The 22,797-nt window shown below is 39.5% G+C and overlaps 1 long non-coding RNA gene across 1 annotated transcript in view; it reads left to right on the top strand.

Annotated features, from left to right (window-relative positions):
• The first annotated feature begins 218 nt into the window (after positions 1 to 218).
• LOC131478563 (uncharacterized) overlaps positions 219 to 22,797 on the top strand; it is an 84,081-nt gene continuing 61,502 nt past the window's right edge. The window contains exon 1 of the long non-coding RNA XR_009244550.1: positions 219 to 351. This is a non-coding gene — a long non-coding RNA (uncharacterized LOC131478563). The remainder of the gene's footprint in view (positions 352 to 22,797) is intronic.

A 22,797-nucleotide genomic window follows, 5' to 3' on the forward strand; every position in this document is an offset into this window, starting at 1 on the left:
GTAGAGAGTCACCCAGACGTTATGTGATGTGGGTCCGAGAGGAGGCGAGACGTTACGTGACGTGGGGTAGAGAGTCGACCAGACGTTACGTGCGTGAGGTAGAGAGGAGGCGAGATGTTACGTGACGTGGGGTAGAGAGTCGCCCAGACGTTACGTGACGTGGATGCAGAGTGGAGACACTACGTGATACGAGGGGCTAAATTTCCGAGACGTTACAGGAGGTGCAGTGTGGAGGAGCCGACGTGCAAAAGCGTGGCTGAATTGCTGAGATGTGGCTCCAAAGGACGAGAAGTAGGGGTTGAGGAGTGGAACTCTTAAGGCGCATGAGGGGCACAGGATTTGAGAAGGAAGGTATGAGATGGGGAAATTGGGGTGGGGGTCCGTTGAGACAAGATTTCTGGGGCCGACGAAAGCAGACGGGATTTGCCCTATAGGACTGAGATGAGAAAAGGAATCTGGAGTAGGACTAAGTTGATGAGAAATGCCATAACGTATGGGGCCGAGGAGTGGAGCTGTAACTTGACGTGCAGGGCCGAGGTGACGGGACGTGACATATGGGGCTGCTGAGTTGGGGCAGAGAATTTGAGACATTGTGATGTGGGAGGCAGAGGACGTCAAGCAGCCATGATAAGCCATGTGGGGCAGAGGACATATGATATGCAGTAGAGCTGAGGTGTGGTGTGTGGCAAAAGACGTGACTCCCGGGACCGAGGACACAGGTTGTAACCTGGGGGGTTAAATAGACATAATGGCCCGTAAGGTACAGAGATGAAACATGATGTGGGGGGGAACTTTTGACAGCTATTAATCTGCGAGACGTTCACAAAAGTTAATGGAAATACATAGCATAAAATTCTTTACAGGTTTTGAAAGGATTTTTGGATGAAATACTTGGTTTTAATTTTCATGAGCTTTCTGGAGCATACATATACGTACATAAATATGTGTGCATTTGAAGAGAGCTTCCAGGTATTGGTTATATAAACGCTCAAGTTTCCTAAACACTGCCTAACATTTTAACGTGCTTGTTTCAAATGACATTTGCACAACCACTGTACCAAAGTCACTTTTATACAGTGCTATCAAATTGTAGAATTAAGCTAAAAGGAAGGTGTGGTCTGGTAAAAGTGGAGTTTGGATCTGATCAGAGTATTCCTGGCTGAATGACAACACGTCAAAGAACTCAACAGAAAACACTGTTTATTTGTGACCTCTGCCCACATAAACAATTCAGGTACCTTCAGAAATTGTCAAGTGCCTCTTTAGTGGGGAAAATCATCCTGGGTTGAGATGTACTGATTCAGTTTTAAGAGCCAAACTATAACCTCGTGTTAGATGTTTTATTTAATAACAGTGATAATATTTTGGATTTCTGCGGGTTGGCACATGTATGTGTGTTTCTCTATCGCATATTTAACTTACAGAGAATAATTTTTAAAATGGAATCTGGATTTTCTTTTCAAGCACTTGTCTGTTTAAAACAAAATTGTGAAAATTATTGTGGATTTCAGTGTTTCCAAAACTTTTATAATAAATAAGAAAAAGGATTTTGAATAACCTAATGGTTGATTTGTTTAATAATCACACAAAAAATGTAAAGGAGTACCATACTTTTTATTCATTTATGCTGCTCTTTGGTGCACAGAAAAGCTGGGGCTGGAGAGCATGCCTGACTGGGCTAGCCACAGCATCCACAGATGTCTGAGCAGTGGGTGAGCTGCATCAAGCTGGGCCGCAGTAGCCATCAGAATGCCGGAGAACCTGATCTAGAGGCAGACTCTTTAGGGGCTCGCCTCTATGGAAGTGCACCACCCAGTGGTTTATACAGAGAGTTGGGGGTGGTAACAGGCCAAGGCAGGCTGAGCCATAGAAGGGACCTTGTAGGAAGCCACCTGACATTCCTGGGGCTGGGGCTAGGAGGAAGAGGGGGCCAGGCTGCAGTACCTGCTGGGACTGAGGGCAGACCATGCCTGCCGAGCATGGCCACTGTACCTGTTGACACATGTGAGATCCAGAGCTGGGAGCAGGCCTTTTGGGGAACTGGGGGAACTCCCCTATTAGGCTAAAGCTCCCACTGGCGGGCACAAGAATTGGGGCAGGGGGTAGGCCAAGCCAGAAAAGGCTGGAGCAGTCCTCAGCATTTGGATAGGACAGAGTCTTGGGAGAGGTCAGACTGAGGCAAGCTTCAACACCTGCTTGCCTGCGCAAGACCCAGAGCTGGAGTGGAGCTGGTAGGGGAACTCTGGGGCCTCCCCTGCTGGACTGCAGCAACCAGTGCTGAGTGAGAGAGCCAAGGCTCTTGGTGGACTTGGCTAGGAGAGACTGCAGCACCCAGCAGTGTGCATATGGGCTGGCTCAGGTGGAGAGTCACACTGGGCTAGGCTCCAGCATTTGCTGGTGCTCACAAGAGCCAGGATGGATGTGGGACAAGGACAGGCTATGCTGTGGTGCAGGGTCCCAAGGCTTTGGGCCATCCTTGACTGCTTTCCCAGGCCACAAGCAGGTTGCTGGATGGGAAATAGAGCAGCTGGGACACAAACCACCCCCATATGAGATTCTGGTGCATGCAAGGTGAGGATTTAGCTGCTAGGCTATCATGCCTGGCCCCCTAATTTGCAATTTCTTAAGGATAATTGTAATACGGAATTTGAAATCATTATCAGTGATTTTTAAAATATCTTTTACACTATAATAATCTTGCATGTGAGATTTTTTTGCCCTGGTAACGAATGCCATAGAATACATTTAGATAGATATTGTCCTGGACAAAAGTCAAAACCAAGATAGTCTCCTTTGTTCCTTTCTCTCTGAATGACACTCTTTTCATGTCTAAATTGTCCTTATAAAGGACATCCACTTCAACATGGATATTTACTGGAAAAATTTGGCCAAAAAGCAGATTATTTTGTCATGTTATTTTTTGCACAAAAATCTCATATATGGATGGAAGCACGTGTCCTTGTGATCTTTTTTATTTATGTCAGGGAATCATCTCAATGATAGCATCAGATGCAGTGGATAGACTACAAAGATATTATAACTAGTGTAAGTTATTACAGCTTTCCAGAGAGAATAGGGTGTAGCTAGATAGATAGGAAGGAAGGAAAGAAAGGAAAGAGAAAGTGAGAGGGAGAGAGAAAGGGAGAAAGGGGTTGGGGGAGAGAAGGAGAGAGGAGCTTTTTAGGGGCATTGGCTCACATGGAAGAAGAGGCAGAGCAGCCCCGTGCTCAGGCATCTGAAAGCTGAAGGCTGGGATGATGGTAGTGTGCGGTCACAGAATCAGGCAAGCTGATAGTGTAATTCTTCAGTCGAAGCTGAAGGTCTGAAAGCTCAGCTATTTCTGCTGTGAATTCTGGAGTCCAAAGGCCAGAGAGACTGGAATTTTAATGTCCAAAGATGAAAAGGTATCCCAGGTCCAGGAAAGAAGAGAGAATTCTTCCTTCCGCTTTTTGGTTCTGTGTGGGATTCAGCCGCCCTCTGGGTGGGTCTTTCCGTTCGGTCCACTGACTCACATCGCAGTGTCCTTTGCAAGCACCCTCCCAGACAGGCCCAGGAAGAATGCTTTCTTGGTTCTATAAGGATTCCTTAACAGTCACCTTAGCAACTAAAGTGAGCTATTCATGTTCAGAAAATAATTGCTAAATATATAAATGTAATTTGACACATTCCTGCTTTTCAGTAAATAATCTTTTCTCTTTTGGTCACAGATACTCGCAACTGAAAACACTGACTTAACTTTGGTTTCCCAGTATTAAAACAGTAAGTTTAAAATTCAGATGTCCATGAGAAATACAAGAGCATTTTAAATACTGGTGGATTTTCATAAAATAAGATTGACATATTTTACTTATATATGTCCCTCTCAATGCCTAAATTTCTGTTTTATATTACACAGTAATGTTAAAAATTAGTATTATGTCTCTGGAGACCCAACAGTTTCCTCCACCTGTTGTCTGTGTTGGGAAAAACTCCAAGAGAATATTTTCTTTGATTTATCAAACATTTATGGAAGGTTCAGAGTGTCCCTCCTTGGGGTTCCACATAACTAATTTTGGCTATCACATTTGATAACTGAATCATTCAACTTCCTTATCAGGCTTTTCTAATTATAGTTTACCTCCTTGGTAATTTTTCTGCACCTTGAGAAAATGTTGGACTGACTGATCTCACTCTTCAGTCACATTGTCAATTACATTTCTCATTGTAAATGAATACATCAATATTCAAGTTTACTCTGAAATGTTTTGTTTCTTGTGTAGCATGGACCAATATCTTTATGGTTTACAGTAAAGAGGTGAAAACATTGAGGTTTTTTTTTTAAATTAATTTATTTATTTGGAAGGCAGCATTACAGAGAGAGAATTTCTATAAGTTGATTCATTCCCCTAATGCCTGCAATCATGGTTACACAGAGAATCTTTTGTGTGCTGGTTCACTTCTCAAATGGCAGCAGTGGCTGGAGCTAGGCCATTCCAAAGCCAGCAGCCAGGAACTGCTTCTGGCCCTCCCACACTGGTAAAGGGGCCCAAGAGCTTGGACTGTCCTTCTTCTGCCTCCCCTGGCACATGACCAGGGAGCTGGAGGGGAAGCAGAGCAGCCCAAAGAATCGTTACCCATATGAGATTCATGCGCTGGAGGTAATTGGTGGCTTTGTTCACTGTGCCACAGTGGTGGCCTCAAAAAAACATTGATTTTCTATACTTGAATCATCATAAATTTGCTAAAAGTTTTCCAGTGAGTGAGTCTTTAGCAGTCAGTTTTCTATGTTAATACACCCTCTATGTCAGAATGTTGTTTGTCATTTTTCACAACTCTCTGAGACAATATCCATGGTTTAGTTGTAATAGATGGCTTGAGTTCATTGTTTTTTTAAAAAAGATTTATGTATTTTTATTACAAAGTCAGATATTCAGAGAAAGGAGAGACAGAGAGGAAAATCTTCTGTCTACTGGTTCACTCCCCAAGCGGCTGCAGTGGCTGGAGCTGAGCCAGTCCAAAGCCAGGAGTCCAGATCCTCTTCCAGGTCTCCCACAAGGGTGCAGTGTCCCGAGGCTTTGGGCCGACTGTTTTCCCAGGCCACAAACAGGGAGCTGGATGGGAAGTGGGACTGCAGGGATTAGAACTGGCACCCATATGGGATCCTGGTAATTCAAGGGGAGGACTTTAGCTGCTAGGCCACCATGCTGGGCCCCCTGCTTGAGTTCATTCTTATGTAAAAAAACCACTATTGCCTTATGCTAGGCCACCATGCTGGGCCCCCTGCTTGAGTTCATTCTTATGTAAAAAAAACCACTATTGCCTTATGATGGACAGTGCTTTAATCATATAAACACTGTGGACAGGCTTAACATATCTTCATCATAACAAAGGAAGCTAATCTAATTTCAAAATCCCAGGAAAGATTTCATAAAAACTCCCTGTCAGTGCTTTGACTTTTTAAAACTTTTTTCTCTATTTTTTGCAGTGGCTGCTTTGAAGTAAAATTTGAAATTTAGTGTTGAGAAATAAACTTGCCATAATTATATGTGCTGAGAAAAAGTATAGCCAGATTTTTCAGATGTGGCCATAATCCAAGAAATAAAAATTTTTAAAGCTTAATCACTAAAGACTTACTATTAACACTGCACAGCATTTTGTAGTATATAAATACTTGTAATAAATACTGCACTCCATTTTTCCTAATATATCCTGACAGATGAATAGAGTAAATCTTTTTTCCATTAAAATGCTAGCAGAACTTAGAGTGGTTCTGTGACTTGCTCAAGTTAGTTGACTAGTAACTTCCAAGTTGAATCTATAACAATCTATATTTAATCCTATGTACTTTTCAGTTGGCCACACAATGGCACCTGGTCAAGGAAAAATGTTGGAAGGCATATCAGAATGAGCATAAACAGTAAATCACAAAACATAGTCTTACTTTTCAAATTTCAAAAAGCATATGATCAGGTGTACTTATTCGACGCTTGCAAAAGTCAGACAAATGCAGGACCTTAAATCTAGAGCTTTCTTAGATTCATAGATTCCTTCTGTCAGATGTCCCTATCTGCTCATCTTAATTACTACTATGCAGCAGGACCATCACTCGATTTTCAGAGTCTCTTTCCTATTCTTTATTGACCTCAAAGTTTCTTAACTACAAAATAGAGATTTCTTAATAAGCCCACAGAATCCAGTAATTAAGTAATTACATTGTTTAACATACATCCTCTTAGGTGACCTAAACTTCAGAAACTTTTTAGACTACAGATATCACAACCATTTCTGCTTCCTGAAATGGCGTGATTAATGTTCATCCCAAATACATTTCCTTCAACTGAATGTATCTACTACATGTTATTTATTTTTAAAAAGATTTATTGAGGCCAGCACCATGGCATGGGAGACTGGGCTTTTGCCTGTGGGCCAGCATCCCATATAGGCACCAGTTTGAATTCTAGTAGCTCCACTTCTGATCCAGTTCCCTGCTAACGCACCTGGTAGCAGTGCAGGATGGTCCAAGGCCTTGGGCCCCTGCATCCATGTGGGAGATCAGAAGAGGTTCCTGACTCCCAGTGTCAGATCAGCTCAGCTCTGGCCGTTGTGGCCATTTGGGAAGTGAATTAGCAGATAGAAGATATCTCCTCTCTTCCTCCCGCTCTGCCTGTTTCTCTCCTCTCTGTGTAACTCTGCCTTTCAAATAAAAATTGCTTATTAATTTTGAAAGAGTTACAGAAAGAGATCGTCCATCCACTGATTTAGTCCATAGATGGCTACAATAGTAAAGACTGGGTCACATTGAAGCCAGGAACCAGGACCTCATCAGGATCCCCCGCAGAAGTGACAGGGACGCAGGCACTAGAGCTGACTTGTTGCCTCCTTTAGCAGGGAGTGGATCGGTAGTGGAGCAACTGGGACATAAGCCAATGCATGCACTGGATGCTGGTGTTCCAGCTGGTGGCTTTATCCCCTACTCCGGCCATGATGTTGTTTCTACCTGTTTTCATTTTAAACATCAGAGGTTGGTGAAAATATATTCTAAATCAGAAAAGCCCAAATACTGTTTCATTTATGGCTACCCTTGTCCTTTATCACCAATGATTCAACTAAACTGCCTTAGATGATTGTTCTGGTTCCTGTGTCTGTGATAGGCCCTGAACAGACTTTTCCACAATGCTAACCACCTGTCTGTCAATTTACCAAAAGTCCAAGTGCAATATGTTGCCTCTGTCTTTGATTTTCTTTTCTGGATTGACTGTGAGAGTATGGTTTCTACCGTGTTCCACAGTCAGAACTCCCATGTAGTAGAAATAACTCTGAGTAGCCACAGCCAGTGTAACAGAATAGACTGAACCACCGAGAAATTCCCAGCAACTGCTTCTCCTTGTGAACTATTGCTGTGTGTGTGCTTGTATGAATTATCTTAAACATATTTTATTTTCAAACTTGGAAGAATTGGGAAAGAATGTAGACACCAACCATATTATGGCATTAAATAAAATTAAACTTGCATTAATAACTCCTGATAGTGAAATTGTGTTGGTAGCTGTACTGACATACCTTGAAATAGTTTTATAAAATAGTTGACCTCATGGCAGCTAGTTAGTTTGATTTTCTGATTTTAAACAAGCAAACAAAAAAGAAATAACGTTCTATTTCTGTTGCATTAATATCAAGAAAGGTCAGTCACAAATACAGGACAGTCATTCTAGTAGGATTGCAGATGGTTTATTTACTAGAAATAACAGAATGAAACTTTTATGTTCATATAATGCTTTGAGATTTGCAAAAGCTTTCAGAAAGTATAACAAAATTGGGAGTTCCAAGAACACCATCCACAGAGAAAGGTCCTCAGAGCCCTCAGTAAATAAGTATCTGCTTCAATACTTTGAGAATTATGAATCATTCGATTGACCCATATGGGTGGACCAAGGCATACTAGAATATACTGTAGTTTTGCATCTTTCCCTCCTAGATACATTCAGCTGTCTTTTCCATTGTAGTACTATGGCTTTATGCTTAATGAGGAAGCTAAATCAGGAATCATTCTTTGATGTAAAAATATGAGTTACAACACTTACCTTTTGACTTATAGTGGATCAAAGCAGAGCTCACATCATTTGACTGTTGATGAAAAAATTACATTTTAACTTCACATGTTCTTATAAGTACAGTGGGACCAAAATTCTGCTTAGCACTCCAAAATAGCAAAAGCTTTCGTATAGAGATGCAATTGTCTGTTTAGCATTTTGATCTTTGTTAGTGTTCCTGCCAAACTGTGTTCCTGCTAACTGGTAGCCACAAAACCTAGAAATCCAAATTCTTATAAAAATATTTAGAATTATTTGTGTGATAATTTACAAGCCCGCTATATTAACTCCAGTAGTTATAACTACAACTGCAGAAAATTGGCTACAATATTCAAGGATACTTACAGGATAGAAGAACAATGGTGGATATGTAGCAAAAGAGTAAAATAAAGAGACAGGATTGTGTTTTCTTTCTATTCTGGTTATCTGCTGCTACATAACAAACCATTACATGAGCAGTGACTTACTAAAACTTTTTCATATTATCTCTGACAATGTTAGAGGCCAAGAATTGGGCCTAAATTGGGCAAAACAATTTTTTCTCCACATACAGTTGATACAGCCAATCAGTGGTGTTTAGCAGTTTGTTTGGCTGAGTTGTATAATCCAAGTGGCACGCATATGCTACCAGGCTGACAAAGACCACGGTGATGCTAAGCTTGAATGTATCTATCTGTACCTATTCGTGTTATCCTTATACACATTCTCCCAACAAGAGAGTTTGGCATTTTACAGGGCAGATTTGGGTCCCAAAAGGAAGAACTGGTAATTGTTAGTACTAAAAAAAATTAATCCCAGAATAGGACATAATATTACTTCCTTCATATCTCATTGGTGGGAGCATTCACTGGCTAGTCCAGATTTAAAGTCTAACAATATAGACCCGTCTTTAATCAGTTGCGCCTGTTGTTGGTAACGGTTGTTGAAGCCTCACTGCAGAACATAGATTCTTCTCATAACTATTCATAAAGTCAGAATTCTTGAGGATAGTCCCTGCACCCGTCTTCACGGGTCTTATTCGAACAGCCATACCTGCATCACATTGAATTACCTAAAAACAAAAGCATTGTTCTCCTTTTCAGAGAGCACTTCCACAATGATCATATAATTTTGCCTGGGAATCTTCCTATTTATAATAATGTGTAGGAGAAATTGGAAAAGATGCAGAGATCATCATCTGAAGAGTGTATTTGATAGGAAATTACTTCTATGGATGAGAGAGAGAGAGAGAGAGAGAGAGAGAGAGAGAGAGAGTTAGTTAAGGCTACTGGGCTGCAACAGGAAGCTATACAAGTTTAATAGATGTCTTCAAGTCTATGAGAGAATATCCTCAGTAGGAAATTGAGCAGTTGTTCCACTTAGAAAGATCTGTGGAAGAGGAAATTACTTACATCAAAATAGATAAAATAGGGGTTGCTGCTTTCTATTACCGAGTAAAAGAGCTTGAAACCATATATTTTAAAAATAAGAGGTTTTTATTGATTTTTAAAGAGTTAAGTGCATTATTATTATTGAACTCTACCACTTTGGAGTTATGGGAAAAATAAACTAAGTAGCAGAATGAAAGACAAGGGACAACATAAATATGTGGTCCCTGACATTAAGATGTAAGGGTTCTCCCTCTCTCTCTCACTCTCACTCTCTCAGTGTCCCTACCTGGGGAGAGCTTCGCTGAATAGGCTGCCCCAGGGTTATACATATTCCTCTCCTTGAAATATTCATCCTGTCTTCAATTTATTTAATTTAAACACTTCATTTGCCTTCAGTTGTGGGAAAACTTATGGAAAGGGGAACAGATAGAGAGCTTCCTTCTGATCCTCACAGATACTATTCATTAATTTACAAGACACTGCCAAACCCACTTGCATTGGGCGCTGTGGGTGGGTGAGTAGTCAGTATAACAGATACAGAAATAATAAGGATCGATGTGTCTAATAGATAACCCCCTTCCTATAAAATTTGTTGCAGCTTCACAACTAAGGGTCCCAAACCGGTTCTCATTCAACACCAATCTCTTTTCTCAGTCTTAGCACACTCATAGTTTGTATTTTGTTTCGAATTTTTTAGCTCAAAGAAGCATCCACTTACATTTTCGTTTCCCCTAACTCTTGACTTTGGATACTTCTGAACCACTGTCCAGAAATACACACAAGCTTTGAGAACTAGGGAATATAACAAAGCTTTTGCTGTTTTCATAAACAGGCCAGTGGAACTACAGTGGGAAGTGTGATGGGAGAAGAGTCTCCAAGTCCACTTGCTTGCCCAAGGAAGCAAAAATCACTACCAGTTACTTAATGATTTCTATGTACAAAATATTTTACATATTTGAGTTTAAACCATATGAATGTGGTCATTTTTAAGCTCCAAAATGTTGAATATTTGCAATCTCTGTAGTTTAACCTATAATATTATATTATATTTCAGTCCTGATGCTAACCCTGAGAAGAAAATATTACTAACCTTCTTGTACATCCAAACTGGTGAACTAGAAAACATAAGAAATGGATCTAGCATGTGAACACATTTTTTGTTTAATTGCAGAACACTATCTAGCTTTGTATTATGCATGTGTCACATAGATACCTATTGGTACTTTATGTCAGGAGCATTTTATCTTGTATACTTTTGGAAAGACTCCTACCTATTTTAAGTATGATTTCTGTAACTATTTTTAGTTGTATACTCTTACTAGAGTCACAGTTACATTCTGAAACTACTATTGTGAATATAGCTTGCAGATGTTAAATATGTCCCTATACAAAGAAGAAAAAAAGGAATCCAAATATAAATAAATCCAGTGAATGTTACAGAAAAAAAGATCATTTGCTGCAGATGTTGACCATTTGTGTTCCTACCTGATTTAGAGTATGCAGCTTTAAAATAGAGATGCATTCCTGTAAATTGGACTCAGATTCAGCTTACTAGTTTATTAGGTTAAAATGGTGTCTGGGCTCCAACATTCAAAAAAAGCATAACACAAGCCACAGGCAAAAGAGTTAGACTTAAAAAAAGATACTGAAAGCCCATGAAACAAAAAAATAGGGTGGCTGTGGGATGCGGGCAAGAGGGAGGGTAGGAGGGGAAGTATCACTGTGCTCCTAGATCTCTATTGTGAAATACATGAAATTTGCTAAGCTTATATAGATAGAATAATTGGTTTAAAAGTGTATCTAATAATTCATGTAATAGTATAGTAAAAGGATCATATAGCATGACCTAGTATAGGTTAGTATTTATTATGACTCCACATATACAAAGCAATTAATGTGATACAACTTATTGAAAAAAATGAAAACAATACATTATTATCTCAATAGATAAAGAAAAAGCATCTGAAAAAGTACAATATCCATCCATGTTAAAATGCAACAAAATAGATGTAGAAGTAACTTACTTCAACACAGTGAAGGTCAACTGTGAAAATCTGTAGTAATAGCATCATAATGAAAGAGATACAACTGAAAGTGTTCCCTCCAAGATTTGATACAAAGCAAAGATGCTCTTACTGCTTATTTTTGATAGACTCTAGGAAGTCCTAGAAAGATCAGTTAAATAAGAAAGGAAATAAAATCCAAAGCAATGAAAAATGAAGTAAAATTACATCTCTGTAGATGACATGATCATATAAATAGAAAGCTCTACAGACTCCATAAAACCTTTAGAATAAATTACAGTAATAGAGTCACAAGATAGAAAATCAGCAAATAATGATAGCATTTATATACATAAACAACAAACTACCCAAAAAATCTAGTAAGAGTTTCTATTGACACCATCTGCAGAATGAGTAAATAATTGTAGAAGCAATTTACTTAAAGACATGAAAACCTTTACATTGAAAATTATAAGACACTGAAGAAGGAAAGTAAAGTAGAAACAGAAAAATGGAAAAATATCCTGTGTTCAGAGATTTTAAGAATCATGATTGGGGCCCGGCACAGTGGCCTAGCGGCTTAAGTCCTCGCCTTGAACGCCCCGGGATCCCATATGGGCGCTGGTTCTAAGCCCAGCAGCTCTGCTTCCCATCCAGCTCCCTGCTTGTGGCCTGGGAAAGCAGTTGAGGACAGCCCAAAGCTTTGGGACACTGCACCCGCGTGGGACCTGGAATAGGTTCCTGGATCCTGGCTTGAGATCGGCATAGCATCAGCCGTTGCACTCACTTGAGGAGTGAATCATCGGATGGAAGATGTTCCTCTCTGTCTCTCCTCCTCTCTGTATATCTGACTTTCCAATAAAAATAAATAAACCTAAAAAAAAAAAAAGAATCATGATTGCTAAGATATCCACACTACCCAAAGCAATCTATAGATTCAATTCAGTCCCGATGGTATTTTCAGCAAAAATGCAACCCTAAAAATTCATATGTAACCATAAAAGATTCCAGATAGACAAAGCAGTCTTGAGTAGGAAGAACCAAGCCTTGCAGTTCTGATTTCAAAATACACAATTGTTAAAAAAAAACAATAATCAAACAGTATGTGGCTAAGCATGAAAATAGACTCAGATCAATGAACAGAATAAAGAATAAAGAAAAATTTGTACATACGATGGCAACTGATCTTTCAGAGGGCTGACATTGCATAATGGAGAGTAAATAGTGTTGAGAAATCTATGTATATACATGCAGAAAATGATATTGAAGCTGCTTTTTGTGCTATACATAAAGCTCAAATTGGATTAAAATAGTAAGCATGAAATCTTAACAATGCTGAGAAAACCTAGGGAACAAGTTTGACATCCATCTTTTGTTTTTAATTAAAAAGTCAGATACAGAGGAGGAGAGACAGCGAGGAAGATCTTCTGTCCAATGATTCATTCCCCAAGTGGCTGCAATGACCAGCGCTGAGCCGGCCTGAAGCCAGGAGCCAGGAGTTTCCTCCAGGTCTCCCACACAGGTGTAGGGTATCAAGGCTTTGGGCCATCCTCAACTGCTTTCCCAGGACACAAGCAGGGAGTTGGATGGGAAGTGGAGCAGCCAGGACAAGAAACAGTGCCAGTATGAGATCCTGCCACATGCAAGGCAAGCACTTTAGCCGCTAGGCTACTGCACCAGGCTCTTGACATTCATCTTTGCAGTGAGTTTTTGGATATGAAACTAAAAATATATCTGTCAAGGTGCTGTTGTTGTGGTATTGTGGGTTAAGCTGTCTCTTTTGATGCTGGCATCCTATATTGGGACCCCCAGCAACCATGTGGGAGACCAGGAAGATTTCCAGGCTCTTGAATTTGGTTTAAATCAGCTCTGGTAGTTGTGAGTATTCACGAAGTGGACCAGTGGATGAAAGATTGCTCTCTGCCCTTTCCCCCTCTTTTTCTGCCTTTCAAATAAATCAAATAAAGTGAAAAAATTAATATATATATATAAATCTCATATAAGGTCAATATCAAAACAATAATAATGACGTTAAATATTGGGTGAAAGATATGAATAGATATTTCTCAAAACAAAACATAAAAATGGCCGACAGGTATGTGGAGAGGTGAAAAATTTCACTAAATATCATGAATATGCAAATCAAAACTAGAATGAATTATGACTTCATCCTTTATAGAATGGCTGTTATCAAAAATACTCTTGTTATCTCTTGATAACCAGCATTGGCAAGCACATGAAGAAAAAAGATCCTTTATACTGCTGGGGAAAATATAAATTGGTAACTAATTATTGAAATTAGCGTGGATGTTCCTTGAAAAATTAAAAGTGGAAACATGTGATCTAACAACCCCACTTCTTTCAGTAAAACAAGTCACTATCTAAAGAATGTACTTGCAGTCTTATAATCAGTGTCCATTTATAATAACTAAAATATAAAACAACCGAAGTGTCCACTGACTGATGCATAAAGAAAATTGATATATGATACATAAAAATGTGATATATATACATATATATATATATAGAATGCTGTTCAGCTGTATAAATAAGGAAATACTGCTATTTGCAACAGTGTGGATGAACTTGGAGTTCATTATACAGAATGAAATGAATCAGACACAAAAAGGCAAACAATGCATTGTCTTAGCTACATATGGAATCTAAAAAGGTGAAACTCAAATGGAAGGCAGAATGGTGTTTACCACAGACTGGGGAGGGGGAGAAGTACAGATATTGATGAAGAGGTACAAAATTTCAGTTATGCAAAATAAATTATTAAGACCTAAAGTAGAAAATATAACCATAGTTAACAACATTGTATACGTTAAAACTTGCATGAGTTCTCTAGAGAGAAATCAGTAGGCTATACATAGATGATTGATTGATTGATGTAGCTACAGATAAGTGACAGGATCTATTAGAGGAATTGGCTCATTTAATTAGGTCAGCTGAGAAATCCCACATCAGGTCATTTATAGGCTAGAGACCCTGGATTGCCAACAATAAGATTCATTCCAAATTTGAAGGCCTCAGAAGCTGGAAAGCAGATGATGTAATTCTCAGTTTCAGACCCAAAGTGTAAACACTCACAGAAAACTGCTGGTATAAGCTCTGAAGTCTAAATGGCAGCCACCCTAGTATTCTTTTTTCGTGTGTGTGGTAATTTTTTTTAATTTTAATTTTAAATTTTAAATTTTATGGTACAATTCTGTATAGTCTGGGATTCCCCTTCCTGATTCCCACCCCCGTGACTGATTTTTCCCATATTGTCACAACAGTACATTTCTTCATAAGAAGTTATAATTCCATCATTCTGCTATTTAAGTATTCCCCGACATTGCTTGTACAGACAATGTCAGACAGTCCATCATGCCATTGTCTAGATATGTTCAACACTTTCATTGGGAGTCCATCTTTTGTTTGGAAATATGGATGTGCATGTTTTATTGTGTCTTCATATCTGGATATGGTAGTCTCCATGACTCCATTACTATACATTCTAATTTGTATGATGGTTTCCTTATAGTAGAGAGAATATATGATGTTTGTCTTTTTGGGATTGACTTATTTTACTGAGCATAACGGTCTCTAGTTGGGACCATCTAGTTGCAAATGATATAATTTCGTTTCTTTTAATGCCTGCATAATATTGCATGGAGTAGATGCACCACAGTTTCTTTAACCATTCCTCTTTGGATGGGCATCTGGATTGTTTCCACGTCTTTAGTGTTGTAGATTGTGCTGCTGTAAATATAGGATCGCAGCATAATGCAGTTTTAATTTCTTTTGGGTATATTCCTAGGAGAGGGATAGCTGGGTCATATGATAGGTTTATCTGCAATTCTCTAAGCACTCTCCATACTGATTTCCATAGTGGTTGTATTAACCTGCACTCCCACCAGCAGTGAAGGAGGGTACTTTTTTCCCCACATCCACGCCAGCAGGTGTTGTTGAGTTCTGAACGTAGGCCAATTTGACCGGAGTTAGATGCTACCTCAGTGTGGTTTTCATTTGTATCTCCCTGAGGGCTAGGGAGACTGAGCATCTTTTCATATGTCTGTTAGCCATTTGATTCTGTTCTTTTGAAAAATGTCTGTTCATTTCCTTTGCCCATTTTTTTTCACAGAGTTTTGTTGTTGTTGTTGTTGTTGTTGTTGTTTTAATGTTCCTGGGTTTCTGTAGCTCTTGTAAATCTTGGATATTAGTCTCCTATCACTTGTGTAGAATGCAAAAAAATTTTCCATTCTGTTGGTTGCTTCTTCACTTTGTTAATAATTTCCTCTGCTCTACAGAAGCTTTTTAATTTGATGTAGTCCTATTTGTTTATTTTGGCTTTGCCTGTGCTTTTGGCATCTTTTCTAAGAAGACTTTCCCCGTTCCTATTTTTTGGAGAGTATTTCTTATGTTTTCCTTTAATAGTTTGATGGTTTCTGGGTGCAGATTTAGGTCCTTGATCCATTTAGAGCTGATTTTTGTATAATGTGACAGGTGTGGGTCTTGCTTCTTAATTCTGCAGGCTGCTATCCAGTTGTCCCAACAGCATTTTTTGAATAAACCAGGCTTTTTCCCTGGATTGTTTTCAGTTTTCTTGTCAAAGATTAGTTGGCTATACATGTGTGGGCTCCCTTCTGGTGTTTCTGTTCTGTTCCATTCATCTTTTCTGTTTCTGTACCAGTACCAGACTGTTTTGATGACCACTGCTCTGTAGTATGTCTTGCACTCTGGAATTCTGATTCCGCCAGCTTGATTTCTATTTTTCAGGATAGCTTTGGCTATTCGTCGTCTCTTGTATTTCCAGATGAACTTTTGTATCTTCTTTTCTGAGAAGAATGTTGTTGACATTTTGATTGGAATTGCATTGAGTCTGTGTATTGCTTTTGGTAATACTTTTGGTGATATTGATCCTGCCAGTCCAGGAACATGGTAAGTTTCTCCATTTTTCAATATATTCTTCTATTTCCTTTCTTTTTTAACAGTTTATAGTTTTCATCATAGAGGTCTTCTACATATTTAGTTAGCATAATTCCTAGGTAGTTAAGATTCTCCTCCACTATTTTAAAGGGGACTGCACTTACAGTTTCTTTCTCAGCCATGTAATTATTTGTATGCACTAGTGCCACTAATTTGCGTTCATTAATTTTGTATCCTGCTACCCTGCCAAAGTCTCTTATGAGTTCCAGTAATTTCTTGACACAGTTTTTTTGGTTCTATGTAGAGAATCATGTCATCTGCAGATAGAGATCATTTCAGTTCCTCAGTTCCAATTTGTATTCCTTTAATTCCCTTTTCTTGCCTAATAGCTCTGGTAAGGACTTCCAATACTATATTGAAGATTAGTGGTAACAGTGGACATTCCTGTCTAGTTCCAGATTTTAGTGTAAAGGCTTCCAAACTTTCTCCATTTAGAATGATGCTAACATTGGGGTTCTTCTTAAATTGCTTTGGTTGTGTTGTAGAATATTCCTTCTTTATGACTATCTTGTCTAGGGTTTTCACCATGAAGTAGTGTTAGATTTTATCAAATGCCTTCCCTGCATCTATTGAGAATCATATGGTTTTTATTTTTCATTTTATTGATGTGATGTATCACATTTATTGATTTACGCATGTTGAACCATCCCTGCCTACCTAGGATGAATCCCAACTGGTCCAGGTGAATGATCTGCCTGATGTACTGTTGAATTCTGTTGACTGGTGTTTTGTTGAGGATCTTTGCATCTGTGTTCATCAAGGATATTGGTCTGTAGTTCTCTTTGTTGTTTTTTCTATCTAGCGTTGGTATTAAGGTGATATTGCCTTCATAGAAAGAATTTCAAAGAATTGCCCCCTCTTTCAATTGTTTGCAAAAGCTTGTGGAGGATTGGGGTAAGTTCCTCCTGCAACATGTAGAGTTCAGCAGTAAAGCCATCTGGTCCAGGACTTTTCTTGTTTGGGAGGGCTTTAATTACTGATTCAATGTCCGTGCATGTTATTGGTCTGTTTAGATTGTTTAGATTGCTAATTGCTTCTTGATTTAATTTTGGTGGATTTATGTGTCCAAAAATGTATCCATCTCTTCTATGTCTTCTTTTTAAATTATTATTTTACATAGTTGATTAGGGCACAAAGTGTTAAGGGCTACAGGAAAGTGGGTAAGACCATTGTTTTCACATTTTTTTTTCCTGTATCTGGGGTAAGGAGGGAGATAGAGGGGGAAGCCCCACCCAGTCTGCCACCCATCCTAGGTCCCTGATGTGGGGCATGCTCCAAGGGCACTGCTCAAGTTGTTTTGATAATTCAACAGTTCTGAATTGCTGCCGATCTTGCCATTCCAAACACGATGAAATCTTCCCAGAATTCACTGGCTGACACAGTCCACCTTAGAGTCTCTGATTGCACAGATTTTTCACTGCCCAGACATGGCTGGGGTAGTTGATTCATTAGTTCTGTCCTCCGCTCTCTCTTGTGGTACCAGATGTCCTTTGCAGGTTCCAATGGACTGCCATATCCTCCCTGTGCACCTGAATATGCTGTCCACTTAGGGAATGCCTGAGCCATTTAAAGATCTGTGTCTTTACAACTTAAGAACTAAATATTTTTTTTACATTTTATTATTATTGCTATCATTTTATGATACAGTTCCATATTCCCTTATCTCCTCCCCAATTCCATTCCCCCAATCTAGTTCCTCTATATCATTACTAACATATAGTTCTTCATACACAGTCATATGTCCATCATTGCGGACCTAGACAATGGCAGAGAGTCCAGCATCCTATTGTCAAGATATAGTAAACAGTTTCATTGTAAGTCCATCTTTGTCTGGAAGCAGAAATGCATACCACACTACATCCTCACATCTGGATGTTAGTCTCCATTTCTCAGCTACTGTACATCTTCTTAAATGAAAAGTCATGATACAAAATTAACAACAGAAAGAAAAATAGAAATTTACAATGCCATGAAGTTAAATGACATGTACTAATTATAATGGTCTCCATTACACAGCTATTATACATCCCCTTAAATGAAGAGCCCCAAAACAAAATCAACATCAGGGAGAAAAAAAAAATTAACAAAACTAAGAAGTTAAATAACATGCTATTAAATGACTGATGTGTAGCTGAAGAAATGAAAATCAAGAACCTTCTTGAAGAAAAATGATGCCACTGCATGATCTATGAGTCATTGAATGATTTAATCAGAAGAAAGTCTTTTGAAGAGATGAAACTAACAGAAAACAACAAAACAAATGCGATAGAGTTTCCACTGATTTTTGTTGGTGAAGTGTGTCTCCTCCAGACAATAAACAGATGGGTTTTGTTTTTTAATCCAGTCTACTAATCTCTGATGTTTGATTGAGCTTAAGCCATTTACATTCAGAGTTTAATATGTAGGGGTGGTACTTTGGTCCTGTCATTTTAGGAATGGGTTGTTCATTGGTTTAGTCTTCTGTTGTCATTTTACTGGGATGTTCTTCCCATTTGCCTTTGGTTTTGGTAGGTGCTATTCCTCTTCTCTGTGAAGAGAACATCTTGAAGTATCATTTGTAGGGCAGGTTTGGAAGAGGCAAATTCTTTTAGCTTTTCTTGACTGCGGAAGAATTTTATTTCATTTTCAAAGACAAAAGAAAGCTTTGCTGGATATGTTATCCTAGGCTGACAATTTTTTTCTTTTAGAATCTGCAATATGTCACTCCATTCTTTTCTTGCCTGTAGAGTTTCCTGTGAGAGATCTCCTGTGAGCTTAATTGGCATTCCTTTATATGTGAATTGATTTTTTTCACGTGCACATTTAAGGATCTTTTCCTTATGTTTAATTGAAGAGAGCTTGATAATCATGTGTCTTGGTGAAGATTGCTTTTGATCAAGCCTGTTGGGAGTTCTGTGCCCCTCCTGGATGTTTTGCAATTCTTTCTCCAGATGAAGGAAATTTTCCTATATTCATTAAATACATTTGTAAACTCAGCTTCTCTTTCTGCACCTTCTGGAACTCCCATAACTCTTATATTTGGCCTCTTAATAGTGTCTTTCAATTCTTGAATACTTGTTTTGGCCTGATCCAGCTCTGCTTCCAGTTTTTTGTTTGCTTCCCCCGGATGACAGGAAATATCTTCCAATTCTGAGATTCTTTCTTCTTCTTGCTTCATCCTATTTTGGAGACTCTCCACTGTACTTTTAATTTGCTCTACTGTGTTCTTAATTTCTGATGTATCAGCCTTGATTTGCTTTATTACTTCCTTAAATTCTTTGAACTCTTGCATGAACTTCTCATTTTTGATGCTTTAAAATGAGTCTTATGGGTTCTATGTGCCCCATTTTCTCGATGTCTTCCTCAGTTAACTCTGAGGTTGGCATAGGGTTTTGCTCCTTTGCAGGGGAGTTTTCATTAATATTTATTGTGCCTTTGTCTCTTGTTTTGCTCTTGGTCATTGCACTTCTGGTTAGCAGAGTCTTCTCCTGGGGCAGGTTTCCAAGCTGTGTCACCCACAGGTCTACAATGTGATTTTACTTATTGCGGTTGGTACACAACTTTTTGCTTTCAGCCACTTGTGCCACTCCCTCCAGCAAGTTCCAGGTCTGGGTTTTTTTTTTTTTTTTTAGATTTTTTTTTATTACAAAGACAGATATACAGAGGAGGAGAGACAGAGAGGAAGATCTTCCATCCAATGATTCACTCCCCAAGTGAACCGCAACAGGCCGGTGCGTGCCAATCCGAAGCCGGGAACCAGGAACCTCTTCCAGGTCTCCCACACGGGTGCAGGGTCCCAATGCATTGGGCCGTCCTCGACTGGTTTCCCAGGCCACAAGCAGGGAGCTGGATGGGAAGTGGGGTTGCTGTGATTAGAACCGGTGCCCATATGGGATCCCGGGGTGTTCAAAGTGAGGAATTTAGCCGCTTGGCCACGCTGCCAGGCCCAAAGTCTTGGTTCTTATGTCAGATTTCCACCATGGTCTCCACAGCCCCAGCTCCTTGCTCACCACTCTCCACCTCCTGTGATATCGTGCTGGGGCTGCACCTTTGTCTGTACAACCTTTCTCCCACTTCCGGTTGGAGCAGGTCCTAGGATTAGAGAGACACCAGGTGTCCTATATAGTTAGGTTGTTGGTGGCGCTGATCTTGTCAGAACCTGTTGGATGTTAGGTCTGGGTGCCACACGGACCTATTTTGACCCATACGGTGCCACAGTCGGTATTATTTTCCTGTGGGACCAGTGCAATCCATGGAACTCAATGTGTTCTTGCGAGCTCAGCACATGCGCAGTTCACTGTTGTCCCCTGCAGTCCCAAAGCTATTGCCACAGTGTGCAAAATGGCACCTGACATACCACTACTAGATTTCTTTATCTGCTGGCCATCAGATCCGAGGGCTATCCAGACCTGCCCCAGGTGGAACCTGTAGAATGCCACATTGCTGCAGTTCACTGAGTCAGAAATGGGTTCACTCCCAGACCAGCATATGCTCAGTCCTTCCCTTGCCCTTTCCTCCTTACGTAAAATGATGCCCAATTCGGCTCTTGGGAGCTACTGGGCTATGAAATCCACTCTGTTCCCGCACTGCCCATCTGGGATCTGCTGCTCTGTCTCTGCTCCTGGTCAAATCGAACAGACCAACAGGACGTACAGTTCTTTGTCTGGGTTCATCTCCCAAGCTCCCAGTGCAAGTCCCTTCCCACCTGGTTTTCGGTGGAGTTCAGATTGCTGAATGCTGCTGGAATATCAGTCACTGCAACACCACACCGTTGTTTTTGCTGCATTGCTGTGTCTATCAGTCTCCAGGTACCCCTCGGCTGTTGTCCTATCCTTTCCTATTTCCTGAAATATGTTCTCTCTGCTTCATCCTGATTAAATGTTTTTCCATCTGTTTAAACGTGTCCTTATGCTATTCCGCCATCTTGATTCATCAAGAACTAAATATTGAATGTCTAATATCTAAAGTCACATTGTAGAAGGGATGGGAAAGCCTGAGAAGTATATATATGATTCCCTCACAAAGTGAATAGAATTCTGGATGAAATTGTGGCTTGCGTTTTGCAGTAAGCTGCTTTGGCATGAACTATGTCACTGAGGCAGACAGGAGTAATCAACTGAGAGAACATCATTTTTTTAAAAAATTCTAAATTTAAAAAGAGTACTATACAGATGCTGGGCTGTCTGCCAGTGTACATACCTACAATGTTAGGATACAGTTAGGTAGAGCAATGATGGATTTAGGATACTTTATTATAATAATATGAGGGAAATCAGTGGAGAAAGTAGGGAGGTGGATGGGGAGGAGAGGAAATCCCAGAGCCTGTGGAACTGTATTATAAAATAATAAAAAATAAATAAATTTTAAAAACCCAACTGATGAGGGGGAGGAGGGGATTTGTGAAGAGGGCAGGGCCAAGGCCTATGGAACTATATCATAGAATGATGGTAATAATTTGTAAAGAAGTAAAAATAAAATAAAATTTTTTAAAAAGCTGGGAATCAGTTACCAAAAAACAACAAGATGGATGAATGGATAGATGGAAGGAAGGGAGGGAGGGAGGAAGAGGAAGAATTTTTTTTCATTCAAGACTAAGTGAACTTCTCAGGCTATGCAGTTTTGTGTGTTTCTTCCACAGTACCATTTCATAGCTTTATTTCTACAGAATGAGAAATAAGTAGCAAAATTCTAAATATATGTAAACAAGAAATAACTGTGGACAGGAATGTGGTGGTAGTGGTTAAGAGGCTGGGCTGCTTAGGATGTCAGCATTCTCTATTGGAGTGCCTGAGTCTGAATGATGGCTCTCTGAATTCCAGTGTCCTGCTAATGCACAATTTGGAAGGCAGCATGTGGTGGCTCGAAGTATTTGGGTCCCTAAAGCCCATGAATGACACTCATTGAGTTCTTGGCTGCTAATGGTTGCAGGTATTTGGTGGGTGATCCAGGGGATGGACAACTTTCTAAAAATGAAGTGAAAATATATTTTAAAAAATGAAAAGAAATAAATGACTAAAAAGAACTTGTAATTTCTGCATGTTTTATATCACCCTTTTAAATAATAATCCCTTAGTGAACAAACGTGTAGATTATTCAACATGACCATAAGCTTCTTAATGAAATAACTGTAAATATATCAAAAAGATCTAAATCGTGTCCAAGAATAGCTTTGTGACTGACATGTCAAGACATGATGCCAAGATCATGTAGGTGTACAGACTTGAAGGCTAGCTTCTGGGAGGGAAGTCAGCAGGCCGACTCCAACTGTCAGCTGGTTTTAGTTTTGCCTTAGCAGTAGAGAATAGTCTTCCCTAAAGTCATACCTTTCTGAGGGCAGCCCACATCTAGTGGCTGTCTGCCTGTCTGAATGTTCCTGTTGTTGATTTTGTATTGTGGCTTTTC

The sequence above is a fragment of the Ochotona princeps genome, chromosome X (assembly GCF_030435755.1).
Source record: "Ochotona princeps isolate mOchPri1 chromosome X, mOchPri1.hap1, whole genome shotgun sequence".
NCBI lineage: Eukaryota > Metazoa > Chordata > Mammalia > Lagomorpha > Ochotonidae > Ochotona > Ochotona princeps.